This window comes from Heliconius melpomene, chromosome 6 (assembly GCF_056956725.1).
Source record: "Heliconius melpomene rosina isolate 202511_hmr_F chromosome 6, ASM5695672v1, whole genome shotgun sequence".
Classification (NCBI taxonomy): domain Eukaryota; kingdom Metazoa; phylum Arthropoda; class Insecta; order Lepidoptera; family Nymphalidae; genus Heliconius; species Heliconius melpomene.
Window position 1 is genome coordinate 2,815,431 of NC_140394.1, and position 19,127 is coordinate 2,834,557.

The window sequence follows — 19,127 nt, forward strand, 5'->3', positions numbered from 1 at the left end:
TATAATCAAACAAATTTTAATATTTAATTATCAAATTAATAACACAAAAGACTACAAAGAAGCAACACATACAGGTTCAGTAAATATGTCAACAAAAATAAAATTAATAACTGTTAAAACAAGTTATGGACGCAATTATTAGTTAGTAAATTATGAATGCCAGCGGTAACGGTGACAGTGGTCCGAAATGCTAAGGTCACTCTGGTCAAAAGTTCAGTATGTCGGTTATCCATCCTGATGTTGATGCATAGGATCCACCTGTATAGATGCGTATGTAGTTTAATTTGGCCTTGTTGAGAGACAGAGACAGAGAGAAAGAGAGAGGCTTTTTAAACCTTGTGATTTAATTTCAGATGAAGATGGAAAATTTTGATTGATCTATGACATTTTTTTTTAATTTTTTAATATATTGTAATGAAAGTTTTTTTTTATCCTGCTGAGATCTGGAGTATCGGTATATGTATATAGTTTAACTTATCACTCGTTTTGATATATTTCTTATTTAGATATTTGAATGAAATTTGTGTGAATTACATGTCTAATTTTTGCCGGAACTAGTATGACTGAATGATCAATACAAAAAAATCTATAATATATAAAACTATACAAATAATATATAAATATTAAAGTATAAAACTATACTTTAATATTTTTTGTACAAGTTACATACGCCTCTGAAGTTCAAGTTCACTTGAATAATTCTAAGTGGGATTGTCATAGAATCACAAAATATTTGAATATTCAAAATATTGTCCTATTATTTGATTTTTGACACCTCTCCCCAATCTCCTAACTTCTCGAATAGATAATTCGAAAAATGCGACTTGACATTTGAAATTAATTTTTTTTATATAAACTTTGACTTTATTACAAAATATTAATTAAAATTCTATTATAATACTATTATTTAAAATTCCTCTTATGGCATAATTTGTATTACAACCAGATTTATGATATATTTTTGACAAATATTATATATCTACATATTTTTTTTTAATATCAACTCGCTTGAGGCGCCAATGACGACAAACGTTTTGATTTACGACAATGGCACCTCTATGCGTCAGAAGGAATTACAATAATTAAATTAAAAGTAATGGCGTTCTAGACTAACTTCACAATATTGTGCAAAATATCTGTGCAAAATATTTTCTTTGTTAAGTGTTAGTTGCGTCACGAAGCTTTTGGTAATTATTAAGGAATACTTTCAATTTTTAGAAACAATTGAATCGAGCCCACAACGCTTCTTTAAGCTTATTTTTTTTGTTAATATCTTTTGTTTAAGTTTTTATACATTTCTAAAAATTTTTTTTTAATGTGTTTGCTCTACATTTGGCTCTAGGATCATTATAAATTCGAATCCGAGAATAATATTTTCACTACTTGTCTTGGAAGAAAAAACAGCGGCGTTAAGTTCCACAACTGAACGCACAATATCTAGCAAATTAAAGCGAGAGAAGGAAAATAGAGTATCTGAACAGACAGAACAGTAGATTCTGCGTGCGTACCCTGGCTGCTATATGAAGCTAAACAAAAATAATTTAATGTGAATATGTTAAAGGAAAGGTCTGTGTCTTTAATCATTAAACAAACTGATTGGCAAAGGTTACTTACCTAGTGTTTAGATATTACGTTCCCTATTTTTCGCCTAATTCTGGAGGCATTGCATATTAAGTTTAAATGAAAATATCGAATATTTAATTTCCTCGAGAGGGCATTAAACCCACAACCTGTCACGTTAAGTCACGTACGCCACCTACCTATAAATTACACGAGTATAACAAAACGTGACAAAGCACGTGAAATTATTTATTTTCGTTTAGTATATAGTATGTGATATCTAATTGATTTCGTTTTTCGGCAAAAAAACTTGAACTTATTGCAAAGCTACTTAAATACTCCGTCTTTACTAGTAATTTAAAAACTACGTTTATTTTAATTTCTTTCACGTTATCGGTAAGAATGGCCTTAATAAATAAAGATAACGGTTCAAATTTTGCATTTAGTATATCAGTATTCTTTTTTTATATTAATTAATTTAAAACACAATATAGAAAACTCTAAGCCATCGGTAGCGCAGAGGCACAAGCGTGACCGGTCGTAGGTACGATTCCCATTTGGGGAAATGAAATATTGAATATTTTCGTAAAAGCGAGCGCGGCGTTGAGTTTCGCCACTTAACACGCAATGCCTCTAGAATGTGGCGGCGCGGAGAGTCTCAACACTAGGCTCACTTTGTCTACCCTGCTACATGCGGGATACTGCTTGAAGCTGAAGACAAAATTTACTTTTAACTTTTGTGATACCTGAAATCTCTCTCTTCTATATCTATATAGATATATGCTACATATATAGCATAGAAAATATTACGACTGATGTATGTATATATCAACATATCAATCATAATAAAACATACATATATATATATAGCAAAGTTGAACAAGTAATTTAACGTAAAAATTATGTAATATTTCATAATACTGTGTCTATATGCTTTCAATAATGCTGCTTTATGTTTATATATAGTCCTTAGAGTAAAAACGTATTACAAATGATATTAATCTATAATTAATATATGTAAATAGAGTTCATAACGATTGGAAATACTGTTTGAGAAACGATGCGCCCGAGAAGAAATTATTTACAGCTATATTTATATAAAATTAAATAAAAATAAAAGTGATATAGATATAATAACATTCGATAATGCCACTTCCAAATTACTTAAACCTATAACAGATCTATTACATATATTTACCAAGACATTATCACAACGCTGACTGTTTGATTAAAGGCGTCGATCTCAAATAAATGTATGTTATTTTTTGCATTACGTTGTTTCACGCACATAAGCCGGATAAGCAGAGGGAACCTGGCACACGCCGTGAGGAAATGAAAATATTACATATTTCATTTCCCCAAGTGGGAATCGAACCCACTACCTGTTACGTTTACAGTCGTACGCTTGTACCCTGCGCCACGGCGGTTCATGTGAAACAATTTAATAATATTCCAAAATTAACTTACTCTATCATAAGAAATGATAGCGGGTAAGCCAGATGGAACCCCACATTTCGAGACATCTCATAATTGAATGGCGTAACTTAACGCCGACCTTTGCTCACCTGAATAAGGAAATAAAAACAATTTAAGTCTAGGTTTAAAATCAGAAACATCCCACTGGGCCACGATGGCCTCATTCTTTATTATAACCAACTTCAAAATTGAAGTACATATTATAAACATATTTTAACAGCAATTTCCATTGAAGTTATAGCATACACGAATCACATTAAATTGAGAAATAATCAACCAGAACTGTTTGTATGGATATTAACCGGAAAGTAAATATGATTGGGTTGTCTAAATAAATTTAAAATTGTATAATTAATAGCGTGCTTTAAGGAAAAAGGTGTAAAAATAAGCAACGTAACTTATTGTTTATATTCAGCTTGTAATATAATGTAGAGTTCATTACGTTTTATCACATTGTCGTTTTTAATTATGCTTTGGTGGTTTTTATGTGTGTATATTTTCCAATTTGGCAGTTTTGGTAACTTCATACAGTTTTGGTTTATAATCAATGAGATATAGTGTCAAAACACTAAGTTCCCAAGTTCCCTTTGTCTAACCTGGTATGTGCGGGTTATCCTCAATGCCATAACGCTTCGTTCTCGGGTTTCTATTGTAAACATTGACTTCTAGCTTTCAGTTTGAGCTATATTATTATTATTTTTTTACGTTTTTTTACCTTTCCGAAAATAGCAGACCAGGCAAACGGAACTTAACGCCGCACTTGGCCCCTACTGCCTTGAGACAGTATGAGTAAAATAGATAAAAAAAACAAAACAATAACAATCTCACCTACCCACATAGTAGCTTATACATTACTTGACGTAGTATTTGCTCTTTATTACATAGCACTCCGATGTGAAGTTAAACAATCTGCGTTTGTGTACTCAAATACTATTTACTTAGCTTCAAAGTAAGAGTTACTGTTTGCTAAAACAAAATACGGCCCAGCTTTTGCGTCAAGACACAGAAAAATTAACATATTTTTTTCTGTCTTGTATTTTGTTTATAAACAAGTTGTTAGAAATGAGACGCCGTTGACGTCTTTTAAATAATTGAACTTGAATAATATTTATTTTTCAATTGAAGCTGACTTTGAAAATTTTAAGCTTTTTCAATGTTTTTAGTTTAACAAAGCATTCGCCGAATTCTGAGTTATTCCGTGTTAAATGGCAGAATCCAACGCCGGGCTTTGCCTTGTTACTACACCAAGAAAATGAAAATATTAAATATTTCATTCCCCAAGAGGGAATTACATTAAAATAAAAAAAAGTAAAAAAATTGAATATACTTTTTATTACGTTAATTAATATCCAAAAAACAGATTACAATAGATTCAACATTTCATATATTATCCAAGAAATGCTTTAAAAACTAGATAGAAGCCAGGGTAACTCGTATCTATGTACATAAAAATTCCGAATAAAAGTAAAAAAATCGCTTTTCATATTTAATTATGGAATATTTCAAATAGTAATATAAGATCGTCTCGTCTCGTCAAATATTTATAGACGCAAAGTGCTATTTGCTAATGAATTAATAATGAATTAAGCTTGTTTTATTATTATTAAAATGCATTACGGCACAGTCGTAGATGTATGGATGCATGTGACGATTGTAAACCTGGGGGTAAGCAAGAAGGACCGGTATAGAAGTCTGGTGCCCACCCCATAATTTTTGCTAGCAAAAGTTAAAACTGATGAAAAATTTAAAAAAAGTTTAAAAAAAGGATCATCTCGAAGTAAATTTAGCAATTTTTATTCTTAATTTTTTTACTACACAAATATATATACAGTATTTTAGTTTGTAATACAAATTCAGGTCATATGTGTGAAATATACGAGCGTATTACAAAAGAGGCACGACTCCAGTACTTTGACCTTCTTTCTGCGGAAGTTTAAAATTATTTTACGATCAATTTCTGCCTGCACAGGTCCGTTATCTTTGCATCAAAATATCAAATGGGGGTATATAATGACATTTTTTTTGGAATTTGTTACTTCATTACAGCATATTTGTAAAATATAAGGATGGCTTCCTACAGTGTCAATTTTTCTTAATACCTGGCACGTAAAATAATCTTCGTCTCTTACAAGGAGATCGTGATACAAATTATGTAAACAATGTATAGTTTTTTCCTTATACAACTGATACAACAGTATTAGAAATTATATAAAATAAATCAGCTTCACGCTGTATCCCGCACACAACAGGGTAGGCATAGGGTATATAGTGTTAAGACACTCCGTTCCCCACTTTCCGCGGAATTCTGGAGGCATCGAGTGGCGGAACTCAACGCCGCGCTTTTGCCTCGATACCAGAGCGAAGAAACGGAAATATAAATTTAAGTAAATATTTCGTTTCCTCGAGTGGGGATCGAATCCCAACCATCACGTTACAGTCACACCCTTATGATCTCTTATGAAGAAAAATTAAGGCCTGAAAGCACGTTGGAAGCACAACCATCGCCTTTATAATCAAACATTATTCGCTGCGCCACGAGATGGCCTCAAACTTTAAAGTTAAGCCTTATAATATAATACAATTGTAAACAAACATAATAAAGATAAGCTAATTACTAGTTTATCTAAGATTCTATTGTGAACTTAACTCCATCCGGAAATAGACAATAACTTAGGTGATATCCGAAGGTTATTAACAATAAATAAGGAAAATCAATCCCTAAGATGTGTCACGCTCTGCCCACATACTATGAAATTTTATTACTCTAAGGTTGTTACAGGCGGCCCTGGACTTATTTTATCCAGATTAGACTTGTGATTATATGTTGTATTTTACTATTTGTTTTGTTTTCATATATATTTTTAATTTCCGTAGTTTCCGATTTATTTATTTATTTATTTATTTATTTATTTATTTATAAGGCCCACCAACAATTGATACAATTATTACATGCCATTAAAGAAAAAACAAACTAAATTATTTCTAATTGCTCAATTATTTACAGGTAAGCTCCACATGCAAAAATAAATTCAACGATAACAACGAACAACAACTTAAAAATAAACACAATACAAAAAAATAAATAATAAATTACACACAACTTATACATTATTAAGATAAAAAACAGATTCATATATGCATTAATAAACTATTCACTTATTCTATTTTGTTATACAAGTACGAAAAAAAAACAATTAATAATATTAATAATTTAAGGTAAAAGACACTTAATAATAAATAATTTTTAAAATTGAAATTAAATTAATGGTACAATCAATTAAAAATTAAATAAATTAATAAAATAAAATAAATTAATCAGCAAGCTTAAGATTCAAATAAAACCAATCATAAAAAATATATTATATATATACATATACGCATGTATATATATACACATACACACACGCACACATATATATATATATATATACATATACACACACGCACACGCACACTCACATATACTATATATATATATATATATATATATATATATATATATATATATATATATTCTAATAAATTAAACTGACATGGTAATAAAAGCTTTTAAAAAGAACGATACAGCTGAATAATAATTTTTAATATCTTTAAGTTTCATTAAGTATTTTATTGTCAACACAAGTGTATAAGATTTTTAATTTATTTTTAATAATAGGAAGAGAATCCGCAAAAATGTCAATGTTTTTTGGGAGACCATTTGCCAGCTTACATATTCTCGAAATAGGCGAATTCGCACCCAGTACAGTTTTTCTGAGGGGGGGCACAAAAGACAAAATTAGATTTCGAGGATATCTCGCTGGAACTCTAAAATTAAGCAAGCCTACTAATTCAGCGCTGTCAATCGATCCATGTAAGATCTTGTGAAGAAAACTTATATCTAGCATTTTCCCACGATTACTAAGAGATAATATCTGGAAATGGTTAAGTCTTTCATCGTAAGACCCAAGCCGGTGGGCAATATTCGCACTATAGGATAAATGCCAAAGAAACCTTTTTTGTACTCTTTCGAGTCGTAGCAAGTGCGTCGAAAAATGTGGTCTCCAAACAATGCTACAATACTCCAAAATGCTACGGACTAGTGCATAGTATAGCAAAATTTTTGTTTTAGAGTCTTTGAAACTACGAGTATTACGAGTGATAAATCCGAGTAGCTGGGAAGATCTTTTCACCACCGAGTCAATATGAGAGGTAAAGCTTAATTTGGAATCAATGATTATCCCAAGATCCTTTTGTTCTTCCACTTCAGTTAGTGTATACCGTTCTATGGCATAAGATGACTTTATAAGGTTATGTTTCCTAGTAAATTTAATGTGTGAACACTTTGTGCTGTTTAGATGGATGTGATTGGTTTTGCACCATTCTAGAACTCTATTTAAGTCGTCCTGCAGTAGAGATACATCTTCATAGGTAATAATTTCACGCGAGAACTTTATGTCATCTGCATAAATGAATGGTGTAGAATTTAAAAAACAATTTGATATGTCATTTAGGAAGATATTGAATAGAATTGGGCCCAGATGTGAGCCCTGTGGCACTCCAGATGCAATATTGACATCGTTAGACTTGAAACCTTTCACAACTACAGCAAAGGATCTATTCGTAAGGTATGACTTGAACCAACGTATTAGAGGACCAGAAACACCATAAGCGGAGAGCTTACTTATAAGTATTGAGTGAGATACCGTATCAAAAGCTTTCCTAAAATCCGTGTATATAGCATCTGTCTGTTTATTTTTGTCAATATTACGAGAAAGCATTTCAATAAAGCTAGTTAAATTAGTTGTAGTACCTCTCGACTTCATAAAACCATGTTGCATTTCCATTAAGTATTTATGAAAATAACGCTGTACATACGGACACAACAATGCTTCAAACACCTTAGCCAGGGTAGAGAGTATTTTTATTTGAAATTAATATTTTAAAGGTAAAGGATGCAAGGAGTGGTTCAACGGGTAAAGACAACGAAGCCCTTGCTAAGACATACCGATTCCTAATTTCCCATCTAAACTATTTACAATTCCAAAATCACATATATCCATGTCAAAACATAACCTCCTTTTTTGAAGTCAGTTACATACAAAATGAAGTAGCGTACCATTTAATCACAAATATCTTAATAAATGTAAAATGATACCCGATACATGTAAATAATAAATGAAGACCTTAATCATTTCTAATTGTTTGTAATTAATATACTGGTAATACTTATTCATAATCAAACGTTATCATTTATGTTACAACCTTCCATACATATATCAAATTATCTTTAAATTATAAATCCTTTATTGCACCTATTTATTTTTGAATTTTATTGAACTCAAAAATGTATAACCTCCTCCTTTTACAGAAGTCGGTTAAAAAAGATTCCCTATTATATTTATTGCGCTGGTGACACTATCTAGATTATATTCATGTCAAGAAGACGACTTAGAATACAAAATACATGGAGATAGATAACAAAGAGTATGACACGAACTAATTAATGATATGTTTTCAGGTTCGATTAGAAGGGCGTCGTTAAAATTGAAAATCTAGCAGCCAATATCTTTAAAAAATGGGAATCTGGATCAACTTTCAAAATATGGTTATTATTTATATATACTGTTTTTAAGTATATTAAATACACATAAGCATAATTTTAAATAAAGGCTAATAAAGTAATAATTAACGTTCATTCATACAAAACTGCAAAAAATGAAATCTGATATGAGGATTTATACGTTTCACAAATATGGAATAAAAGGGCGTTCCGTAGCTATAATTGTTTGGTACTGGGACAGACATACACACATCATATTATAAAAATGCCACTGTAAACCTTAATATCAATCCTGATTGCATCACACATTACCATTTTTATTGACCGACTTTGCAGTCACACCGGGCTTATATACAGAGGTGCGTGGAGGCCTATAGGGAAAAGTGTGTTATCTTCATATAGTGTTCAAATGTGCCCTTTAATTATATCTTATTATATAGATTTTTGTAAATTTCTATTAAGTTAATTTTAGATTCTGTTTTAGTTTGGTTAAAGTATATGTTATTAGAGCAGGTAGGTGGAGTTTGTTTTATTAATATAATAGTAATAAATGAAATGCAGTGGAAATTAGTATATAAATTATAATGATTATTAATATTAGCAAATGCCTAACATAGTTACTTGGAGCTTTTTGGTGTATCCTTCACAATCTGAAAATCAACTTAATTATAGATATTATTCTTGTTTTCAATAAAGGAAAACTAAGTTTTGAATTCGGAAAATTCTTAATTTTTCAAACTGGATATAATTCAAAGATGAACTTAGAAAAAATGTTTATTTATTAGTTTACTATGGTTTATTACCATAACACTTTCTTTACTTTGGGAAAATTTAAATGCATTTCATATATCGTACGATTAAAACAATTATGAAATCAGATATCATAAAAAAACTATTAAAAGCGTTAAATTAAAGAAAAATGTTACCTACCCAACGAGCGAATGCTAAAAGCGAATAATTATATTATTATTTCTTACGAGCTATTAAAGTCATAATATTTTTATTTAATGGAGGTTGGGATTATAAGAAACTTATTAAATTTATTGAACTATTCCTTAGATTTCTTAATTATAATAAATGTAGAAATATTAATTTGTTAATTTTCTTAAAATACATGCAAATTAAAAACTAATACAGGTGGACTGTGTAAAATAAAATTATTTTCTCAAATGGAAGCAGTAGGTCTTGAGATTAGCACGCTCAACCAAACATACTCTTATACTTTATAATATTAATATACATCATATTATAAAGATTAAAAAACAATAACAGTTTTATAACTAAATACATAAATCATTTACGGTATATTTAAAAGCTCGTGAGTATTTTTTTTTTCATACTAATCTGAAACAAAAACAGAAAGGTCACACACGTTTGGAATATATTTAAGATTTATTTAATTTGTAATTATTATGTTAATATTTAGGCTTCATAAGCCAATAATTATATTATTAATATTGCTATTGTTATGAAAATATAATATAAATATACAGTAAAAAGTACATTTGAATCGGTCAAGAGTTTTGGGTTCTATTACATTGACAAACGTCCCCAATAATAAATATTCTCATATATCTTTTATGTACAGACAACGACAAGTTACGTTTTTATTATACTAATTGCATAGCAAAATAGTAAGAAACTATTATGTCACTCTGTTTCTATTAAGACACTTTCGTTCCGCACTTATCTGGCTATCTATATAACAATCAGAGCATACTGGAACTCTTTCATGCCAGGAATGTGGGCTCGATCCTGATGAGAGGGATATTTAAATTTAACAACTCAACGTACTCTGTTGACAAAATCTAAAATTGCGTAGTATTCTCTGATTCCCCATAATAAAACCTAAAACGAAAACAAAAAAGCTAATCAAATAAAAAAAATGCACATAAATCTTCCGTATGCATGTCTTACTCATATATTTTGGAAGTTAAATATTTACCGTTATCGACCTATGACACGGAACGACTCAGTCTTGAAACAAGTGTTTTACTTACTGTGTTAGTCATTTAATACTACGAACAAGTGTACCGCAATACGGTTACCTACAAACGCTTATTGATTTTTAATCATGATGACTTGTATTAGGCCGTCTTGGCGCAGGCACAACAGTGAGACGGGTTGCGGGTTCGATCCCCACTCCGGGATCATATATCATATAGTAGGGTAGGCAGAGATAACCTAATGTACTATATATATCATTCTTCATACTCTGTCTTATGAGAGCGGGGAAATTAAAAATAATTTATTATTTCGAATAAGCATTGAACCTGTAACCATTGAGTTTGCTGACAGTTACACTGACTGTTTCCTTTTATTCTATTAAATGAAAATAAAATCTCTCAGAACAAAGCCGCTGAGCACATTCGACGAAACAAAGAAATGCAAAAACAAAATAATCTCGAAAAAATACATTTACTTAATGATTGAATTAATTAAAAACGTATACAATTATGCTTCAAAGTTCATAAAAACAACCATTTTTCCTTTACATTGTATTGTATGACTTTCCGTATTGAAGTTAAATTATAAAAACTTGCAATCAGAGTCAGTTCCAATAAACGTAATGTGTGTAGCCATCTTGTTAATTAGGACTTAATTAAAAATTCCTGTAAACGTTTCGCGTAATCGATGTCTTGTATGTAAAGTTTTTAAATGTCCGAATAAGCATTATGTTTCGAATTAATTAATACTTTTGAATTAACGGTCACTAACGGTTGTTTCAATTTGTTTTTTTTTTATCATTGTCCATATATTAAAATGCATACAAATAAGGCCACAGTGGCGCAGTGGTTGCAAGTTCGATTTCGACTTAATTAGAAAGTATCTAAATTAATTCTATATTTGTAGCCAATAAAAAAAGCAAGCAATTAAACATTGTTAATATAAAATTAATTATATTGTTAAAATATATAAAAGTATAAGGCACTGTCATATTGTTGAAATTTGATGCCCCTCGAGGGAACTATTTAAATTATATCTATTTTCCATAGGTTTTGGGTATCAGCTACTAATTTCTCATTCTCTTAAGCTTATTCATTATCACTAAAAAAACACATTACATATAAAAAGCAACTTTCAAAGTAAAATCATATATTGCCATATCTTAAGACAAATTTTAGGTCAAATAAACCACGAGCTCAAAATTGATAGCAAATAAATGTTCGAAAGCTCATGTCCGTTCAACCTCATTAAGACTGACTCATTATTTATCATAATATTCAATTTAGGACATGCTCGAGTTACTTCCATTAAGGTTAAAATTATATGGAAGAGGTTTGGTACCCACAGATTTGTTTCCTTGAACCAAAAATGACACCGAAAAATACTTTCCTTATATTATATGACGATTTAGTTTAAATAATAAGTGAGGTGACTAATACGGATGGTTTATTTTTATTTACATTTTTTATTTGTATTTTGTTAGTGACAAATTTCTAAGCTTAATAATATGTTTTAATTATTTTTTCCGTATATAGCAGAGTGGTATATGGTATACTTTTATTGTTTCTAGAGTATTTAAAATATAAACTAGGCCTTCCGTAGTTACTAAAATCCTACATACGAAAATAAACTTACATAAAACACAAATTACTTTATATTTTAAGATATATTTTGAACTTATTTGGGTTACTGAAAGCTTTCAGTGAAATTTTAATAGTTCCCGTTATAAAACAAGTTAAAAAGTGCCAATTAAATGCAGTAAAATAGTATTAATGTAATGTTACGAATGACATATACAGTTTTTGTTTTAATTATTTCAGGCCTAAATAATAAACAACTTATAATAAACAAATACTTATACGTAAATGTAAATTTAAAAATGAAAAACATTAAATTGAATTGTTGTTTATTAATTCTTTGTTCATATTATTAATTATTCACACAGCATGCATAGAAGCCAGAGGGTACCTAGTGTTAAATTACTCCGTTCTACATTTTCCACCGAATTGAGTGGCGGAACTCAACGCGTTTTGCCCCGACACCCGAGCGTCCCTTTCAAGGAAATTAAAAATATTTAATTTCTTTGAATGGGAATCGAACCCAAAACATGTCGCGTGGTCTTATAACATAATTAGAAATTTAATGATATATGTCACTTTCCTCGATATAATGGGTATTTACAGAATTTCCCCCGACTGGGATAATACAGGGATTATGGTTTCATACCACAATCCCTGTATTATTCCTCAATGGTTTGACGTCAATATGTATATATTTTGGCCTCGTTATTAATATTAGCAATGTACGAGTACCTACTACTGATATTGCCATTTGTTAACTTGTGAATCATTTAGAATAATATAGCATAAAACAATCGATCAAATAATAGCGACTTTCTTCATTCCTTCATTTTTATTCCTTCCTCATTCCATCTCACTTTAGTTACTATATATTTCATTATGACTAGAAACTCTATATTTCAATCAAAAATCAAAAACTGATACCTGGTCATCACGAAACTCATATTGTTATAATAACTTTACTATATATAACGTAATTTTTTGTTAATATTTTTAGAAGGTTGTTAGCAATTTGGTTTTAACCACCTCTACAAGAGGCTTCTTGCAACGTTTTAAATCTTAAAAAAAGGAATCATTTACCAGAAAAAATCTAAAATCTATTTCAATTTCCAAATTACTTCTAATATATATGTTTTTATTATTATCACATTAAAACAACAACAATATAAATTTTAAAAAATATATCTAACATTAAAAATAATATATATGAGAAATGCACTTCACATCCAGGTCATTGGTAAGTGGTATGCATATGAAGAAAGCCCTGTCACTCAGTGAAAGCTTCATACATAGAAATTAACTTTTACATACTCATACATACAAACTAATATACTTTATTGACATTATAATAGAAAGTACAGATTGGAATATTTATAATAATAAAGAACTATCAGATAAAGAAATTCTAGGGAATGTTGGTTGCCATAGTAAAAAGTGCTTACCTTCACTGGATTAAAAATAATTACATAAAGTTTTCTGAAGCAAAGGCGAAAAATAATAAATTACGATTTTTTTCAAACTGTATCATATAGCAGGGTAGGCATATGGGACCTAGTGTAAAGACACACCGTTTCCCTCTTTCCGCCTCTTTTATTTAGGCGGCGCGTTGAGACTCAAACGCGGCGTTTACTTCCGCCACTCAACAAGCAATGCCTTCAGAAATCGGTGGAAATTTGGATCTTATTGAAACTGAGTCTAATCCCTTGGTAATTTTGTATAGACACGATAGCATACTCTATAGATTTATAAAGCGTACTCTATAGAACGTATAATTTATAAAGTAGCTAAGTCATCCTGCATTATTTTCGAACAAAAGAACCTTCCAATATTTCTTATAGTGATTGATTTGACCAATTGATTCTTATTGATAGTCAAAATGAAAGCAGTTCTAAGAAATAATGAGTATATTATTTATTTGGTAAGTTTAGCTTCGCTTTCAAATGACATCTACTCGTATATGAAAGTGTTCGTGGAATGATTTGCATAATTCTATTTCGCATTCTATTTGTTAGTAAAAGTGTATAATTAATGAGTGCTGTTTAACTGGAAGTTCACAAAGTTCAATTTTTTTATGAAATATTGAAAATATATATTTTTTTAGGGTTCCATACTCAAAGGGAAGACGGGACCCTATTTCTAGGACTTAACTTCTTTAACTTCTTTAAAAACATATAAATTACAAATTCCAAGGCTGTTTTCTAATATGAATGACTTAAATGAAAAAATATGTCTTGATATGGTATTTAGTTTCCGAGAAAAACAAAGAGTGCATACACACACGCTATTGGAAGACGTACTGAAGCCTCATCAAAGCAGCTTCACATTTTTTTAGAGACAGAGTGATAAAATATTCCATTGTCAAATTTCCAATAAATTTTCAAGATTTTGCGTGCTGAGTGACAGAACTCAACGTCAAGTTTAGTCTTGTCACCAGAGCAAGGAAAATTAAATTAATTCGTTCCGGTAGTGGAACCCACGGCCGTTACGATTACATACTGTCTCGTTGCGCCACGACGGTCTAAAGTACCTCGTTACCAGCTCGAGGAAATGAAAATTTTAAATATTCTCTTGAGTGGGAATTGAACCCACAATCCGTCAAATTTACATTCACATATTTGTGCCTTTGGGCCACAACTGTCCTCAATAAATATGAATCATATATTAGAAAAAGACGAGCACAAAATGAATGAAAAGACGAGCACAAATTAATCAGCATTTTTATAATGAGATAATAAATATTATTTAATATCAAGTTACAAAACCGCAATATTATTTTATTGGGGCACGTATCGTTTACATATAACATGTCGGTTCTTCGAAATGTAACTTATAGCGTTTGTATAAATCTTTCTTTTGGTGAAAGAGAATTGATAGCTGTAAGCTAAAGGATATATATTTTTTTTCCCTTCACGCTGGGTAAACAGAGAGAACTTAGAGCCAAGACACTCTATTTCCCACTTTCCGCCGAGTTTTGGAGGCATCTCAACATACGTTCAGTAGTGAAACTCAACGCCGCATTTTGCCCCGACACCAGAGTGAAGAAATGAAAATAATAAATATTTTATTTCGTCGAGCGGGAATTGAACCCACAACGTCGTTTACGTCGTATACGTTTGTGCCCCTTCGCTACGACTGGCCTCAAAACACTATCTTAAATTCGGGTCGAAAGTAAAGAACGGAGTGTCTTAACATAAAGTACTCTCCGTTTCTAATAAAAATATTTTTTATTTATTTCATTCTATTCTGTATAACTAAAATATATTTGGTAAATATTTAAATTATCAAAACGATTTTGTTCCGTTAGCTAATTAACCTATTTAGCCTATTATTTTGTTATTAGCTATAGCTAGTGCTTGAAAAACTAATCTGAAGGTAGTAGGTTCATTTTTCACTCTACTTAAATGGAGATTATGATCCTTAACTACAGGTTTTGTGTTTTGAACTTTCGTTCATTTGTTTTTACTAAAAATACGGCAAAGTTTACAGTATGACGACTATAGCATAGGCACTGTTTGCTCTTAATTAATTTACCTGCTTAATATACCATACTTTAAAACAATTTTCAATATCCAAACAAAAATAAGATTTTCCAATGAAAAATTTGTGAAATATGAATAAATAATTTCATTATCTAACACTATTTATTAAAAGCTACCATGACTTCTGTAGACACCAATTTATCTTCAAAACAGAAATCTAGTAAGCTGCCAGTTTTCTAAACACACTTAATTATAAGGAGCGAACTTTAATGAAATATCATATATCTCGAGTTTCCACAGAAATGATTAATAAATTCATTAGCCTCGATCTTGAGACGGAGTGGCGGCAGCGAGTTTTTATTTCTGCGAAATGAATACACATACATACATACATAATACATAAGTGATATATATTTGTGCCATTTTGTTATATCAAGCAGGTAAATTTATGAAACGTGATTTTTTTGTGAATTTAGCTTCGGTAATTTCCTCTTTCAAAAACTATATGTGAATACAGGTAATTTAATAAGAAAAATGTTTTTTGTATATTTGGTGAGCTTGATAGTACTGTAGTATTTTTTTATGCTAAAAATCATTAATTTTATGTATTTTTAGCAGGGTAGGTAGAGGGAAGCTAGGAACCTATTGTAGAGTTCCACCACTCAACAACAATGCCTCCAAAGATCGGCAGAGAGGTGGAAACGGAAGTGTCGTAACACTAGTGCTAATCGTGCTATAGCTAAACACATCACACATAAAATATCTAAATTAATAAGTATTTCTAAATTGAGGAAATATTATATTGTTTAACACTAAGTTCTAATGATCGTATCTGACACATTCTTAAGTGTCGGCATATATCTCTGACATTTATAAACAATGTTAGATGCTAGCGTCAAGTTGCAGTAAAACATTCAGTTATTATATGTTAATAATGTGCAGACGATGTAAACACGAGAATAAAATTAGTTATTACTAATTGCATTATTTTCTGTTGTTATAGTTTGTAGAGAACTTTGAAAAAAATCCCAAAGATAGATAATAGATAGAATCTAAAATATATTTTTAATTTTTTGTAAAAGAAAAGGCCGGGTAAATATTTAACCTCTATTCATTTACTGTGATCGATCGAGGTGCAGTGGCACAAGCATGTGACTGTAGACGCGACGGTAGTGGATTTGATTCCCAGTCGAGGGAATAAAATATTCAATATTTTCAATTCTACGAAGCAAAGCCCGGTTTTGATGCTCAACATGCAATGCTCGAGAATCCGGCGGAAAGTGGAAACTCTAGGTTCCCTCTGTCTACCCTGCTATTTGTGTGTTTAAAAACAAAAAAGCTATCTTGAAGCGTTTATATCTACACAATATATATAAATATAAAAGTCTCAAATATATAGACATCGTATATTAATCGGTTTTTTTTACAATATTTGAAAATGATTTTAGCAGGATGTTAGGTGTTGTTCGTGTGTAAACAGTATATACTCAAATACGTGGTAGTTGAGTACTTTAGCGCGTATTTACCGTCAATGCATGATATCTATTTGACTTACAGCCAAAGTAGGTACATTGTGGGCATTTAGATTGGGTTGTTTTGAAAATTTTGTTATGATCATTTATTTATGTGTCGGATTTTCACTCGAGATATTGAGTTCATTTCATTTTCTCGTTACCCCGCTAGGATACAGTATGTTAAACTAAAAATAATTGTAAACCTGAAAATTTAAATTAGTAGTGTTCCCCTTCTTTTTCTATTTAGCAGGGGACTCTAGTGTCAAAACACACCGTTTTTGTCTACTACGCACCGCACCGCACTTTATCTACTTATGCTTATACACTGTATGTATTCAATACTTCATTTTCAATTCAATTCAATACATATTCAATAATTCATTGTTTTTTCGTATAGGTATACACACGTACGTACAGGTATATGTAATTCATATAACGCAATCATCTAACCATTTAAAAATTTAAGTCGATAATAAAGCACAATCATTAAGTACCTACAGTAAGAAAAAAAATAAGAACAAAAACAAACACGCACCAGAAAGTGAGTGACCACCATGCAATGAGTCTAGAATTCGACGAAAAATTTTGGAAAATTGTACGGGAACGTAATATCTTAATGGGAACAGAGTATCCCATATAATATGCCTTCTCCACTAAGTACAGTAAAAAAAATCACCATAATTTAATTCTATAACTAAAAAAACATTAATATATACTATACAAGAGATTTTAATGATATAAAAGCTTGATATCTTTATATCACACATACCATATAGTTAATATTGATATTCATTTATAGGTAACATTAAGTTGACTCGGATTCATTGATCATTTCCTGATGCGAGTCATGCACTTAAACCACCTGTTTTGACATTTTAAATTATTGGCAATGAGAGAATTTTATATGTAAACGTAAAATACTAACTACGCTTCTCGAATACAAAAGAACCGATGGTTTGGGTGGAGCGTGCGCTTTGTTCGACAGATATTTGTCGTATATCTTGCGTTAAATAAATTATTTATTTTGAATATCTATTGGATCAAATATGAAACCTTAATGGACTTCTTAGTTATACGTTCATATTCTATCGGTGATGATGTTTCTAGTTAAAGCTCGGTAGAGTCTTTTGATCAGGGTAGGACCCAAAATGCATAGATGTAATAGAATGAACGGCATCTACAGGGATAAGTGATAGACACTGTCAGCACTTGAGATTAATAAATATCATCATTACCAAATACTATATTAAAGTAGAAATTTTGTAAATTAATGAATCTACTTACTATGAAGACAATAAAACAATTGATCAAATGGTAACGTAAGCTAAGAATGTAAAAGGCAAATATAAAAAATAAAGAAAAGATATAAAATAGATAAATTACTTTTGTAAAGATATTTTTATCGTTTTAGCGAAATAGATAGATGAAATATGGTCGACAAAACGCTTATCTTATCAGTTTGATCTGTACAAATATTCATAGTTATCATTTACATATTAAAACGAAATTTTTATTTAGCTTTAACATACCTATATTGTATTTAAATTTAATTAAGCTATTTATTTAAGGTCACGAAACTGGCTCTGAGCTTCGAGAAATTCTTATTTTCATAATTTCAATATATATCGATCTACGTCATACTATTGATTTGAATAGGTTTATGATAATTGCCAAAAAAGGATCAATATGTTTAATTTTTTAAATTTTCCGTAAATTAAAAATTGATTTTTACATTTTAGCTCTAACTCTTTTTACTTTTGTTATATGGTATATAATAAAACCAACGAACTCATTTATGAATCACCCTAAACATATCAAGAAAACTGGGATATTAAACCTTAAATATAAAAATAATAAAATTGACGTTCATCCTATATATATATATCTTATAAAACAAAGTCGCTTTTTGTGTCTGTCTGAACTTTCTAACTCTTCTTCTTCTAAACCACCCAACGGATTTGGATGCGGTTTTCACCATTAGGTCGAGTATTTCTCAGGGAAGGTTTATATATAGTTTATTATTTGTACA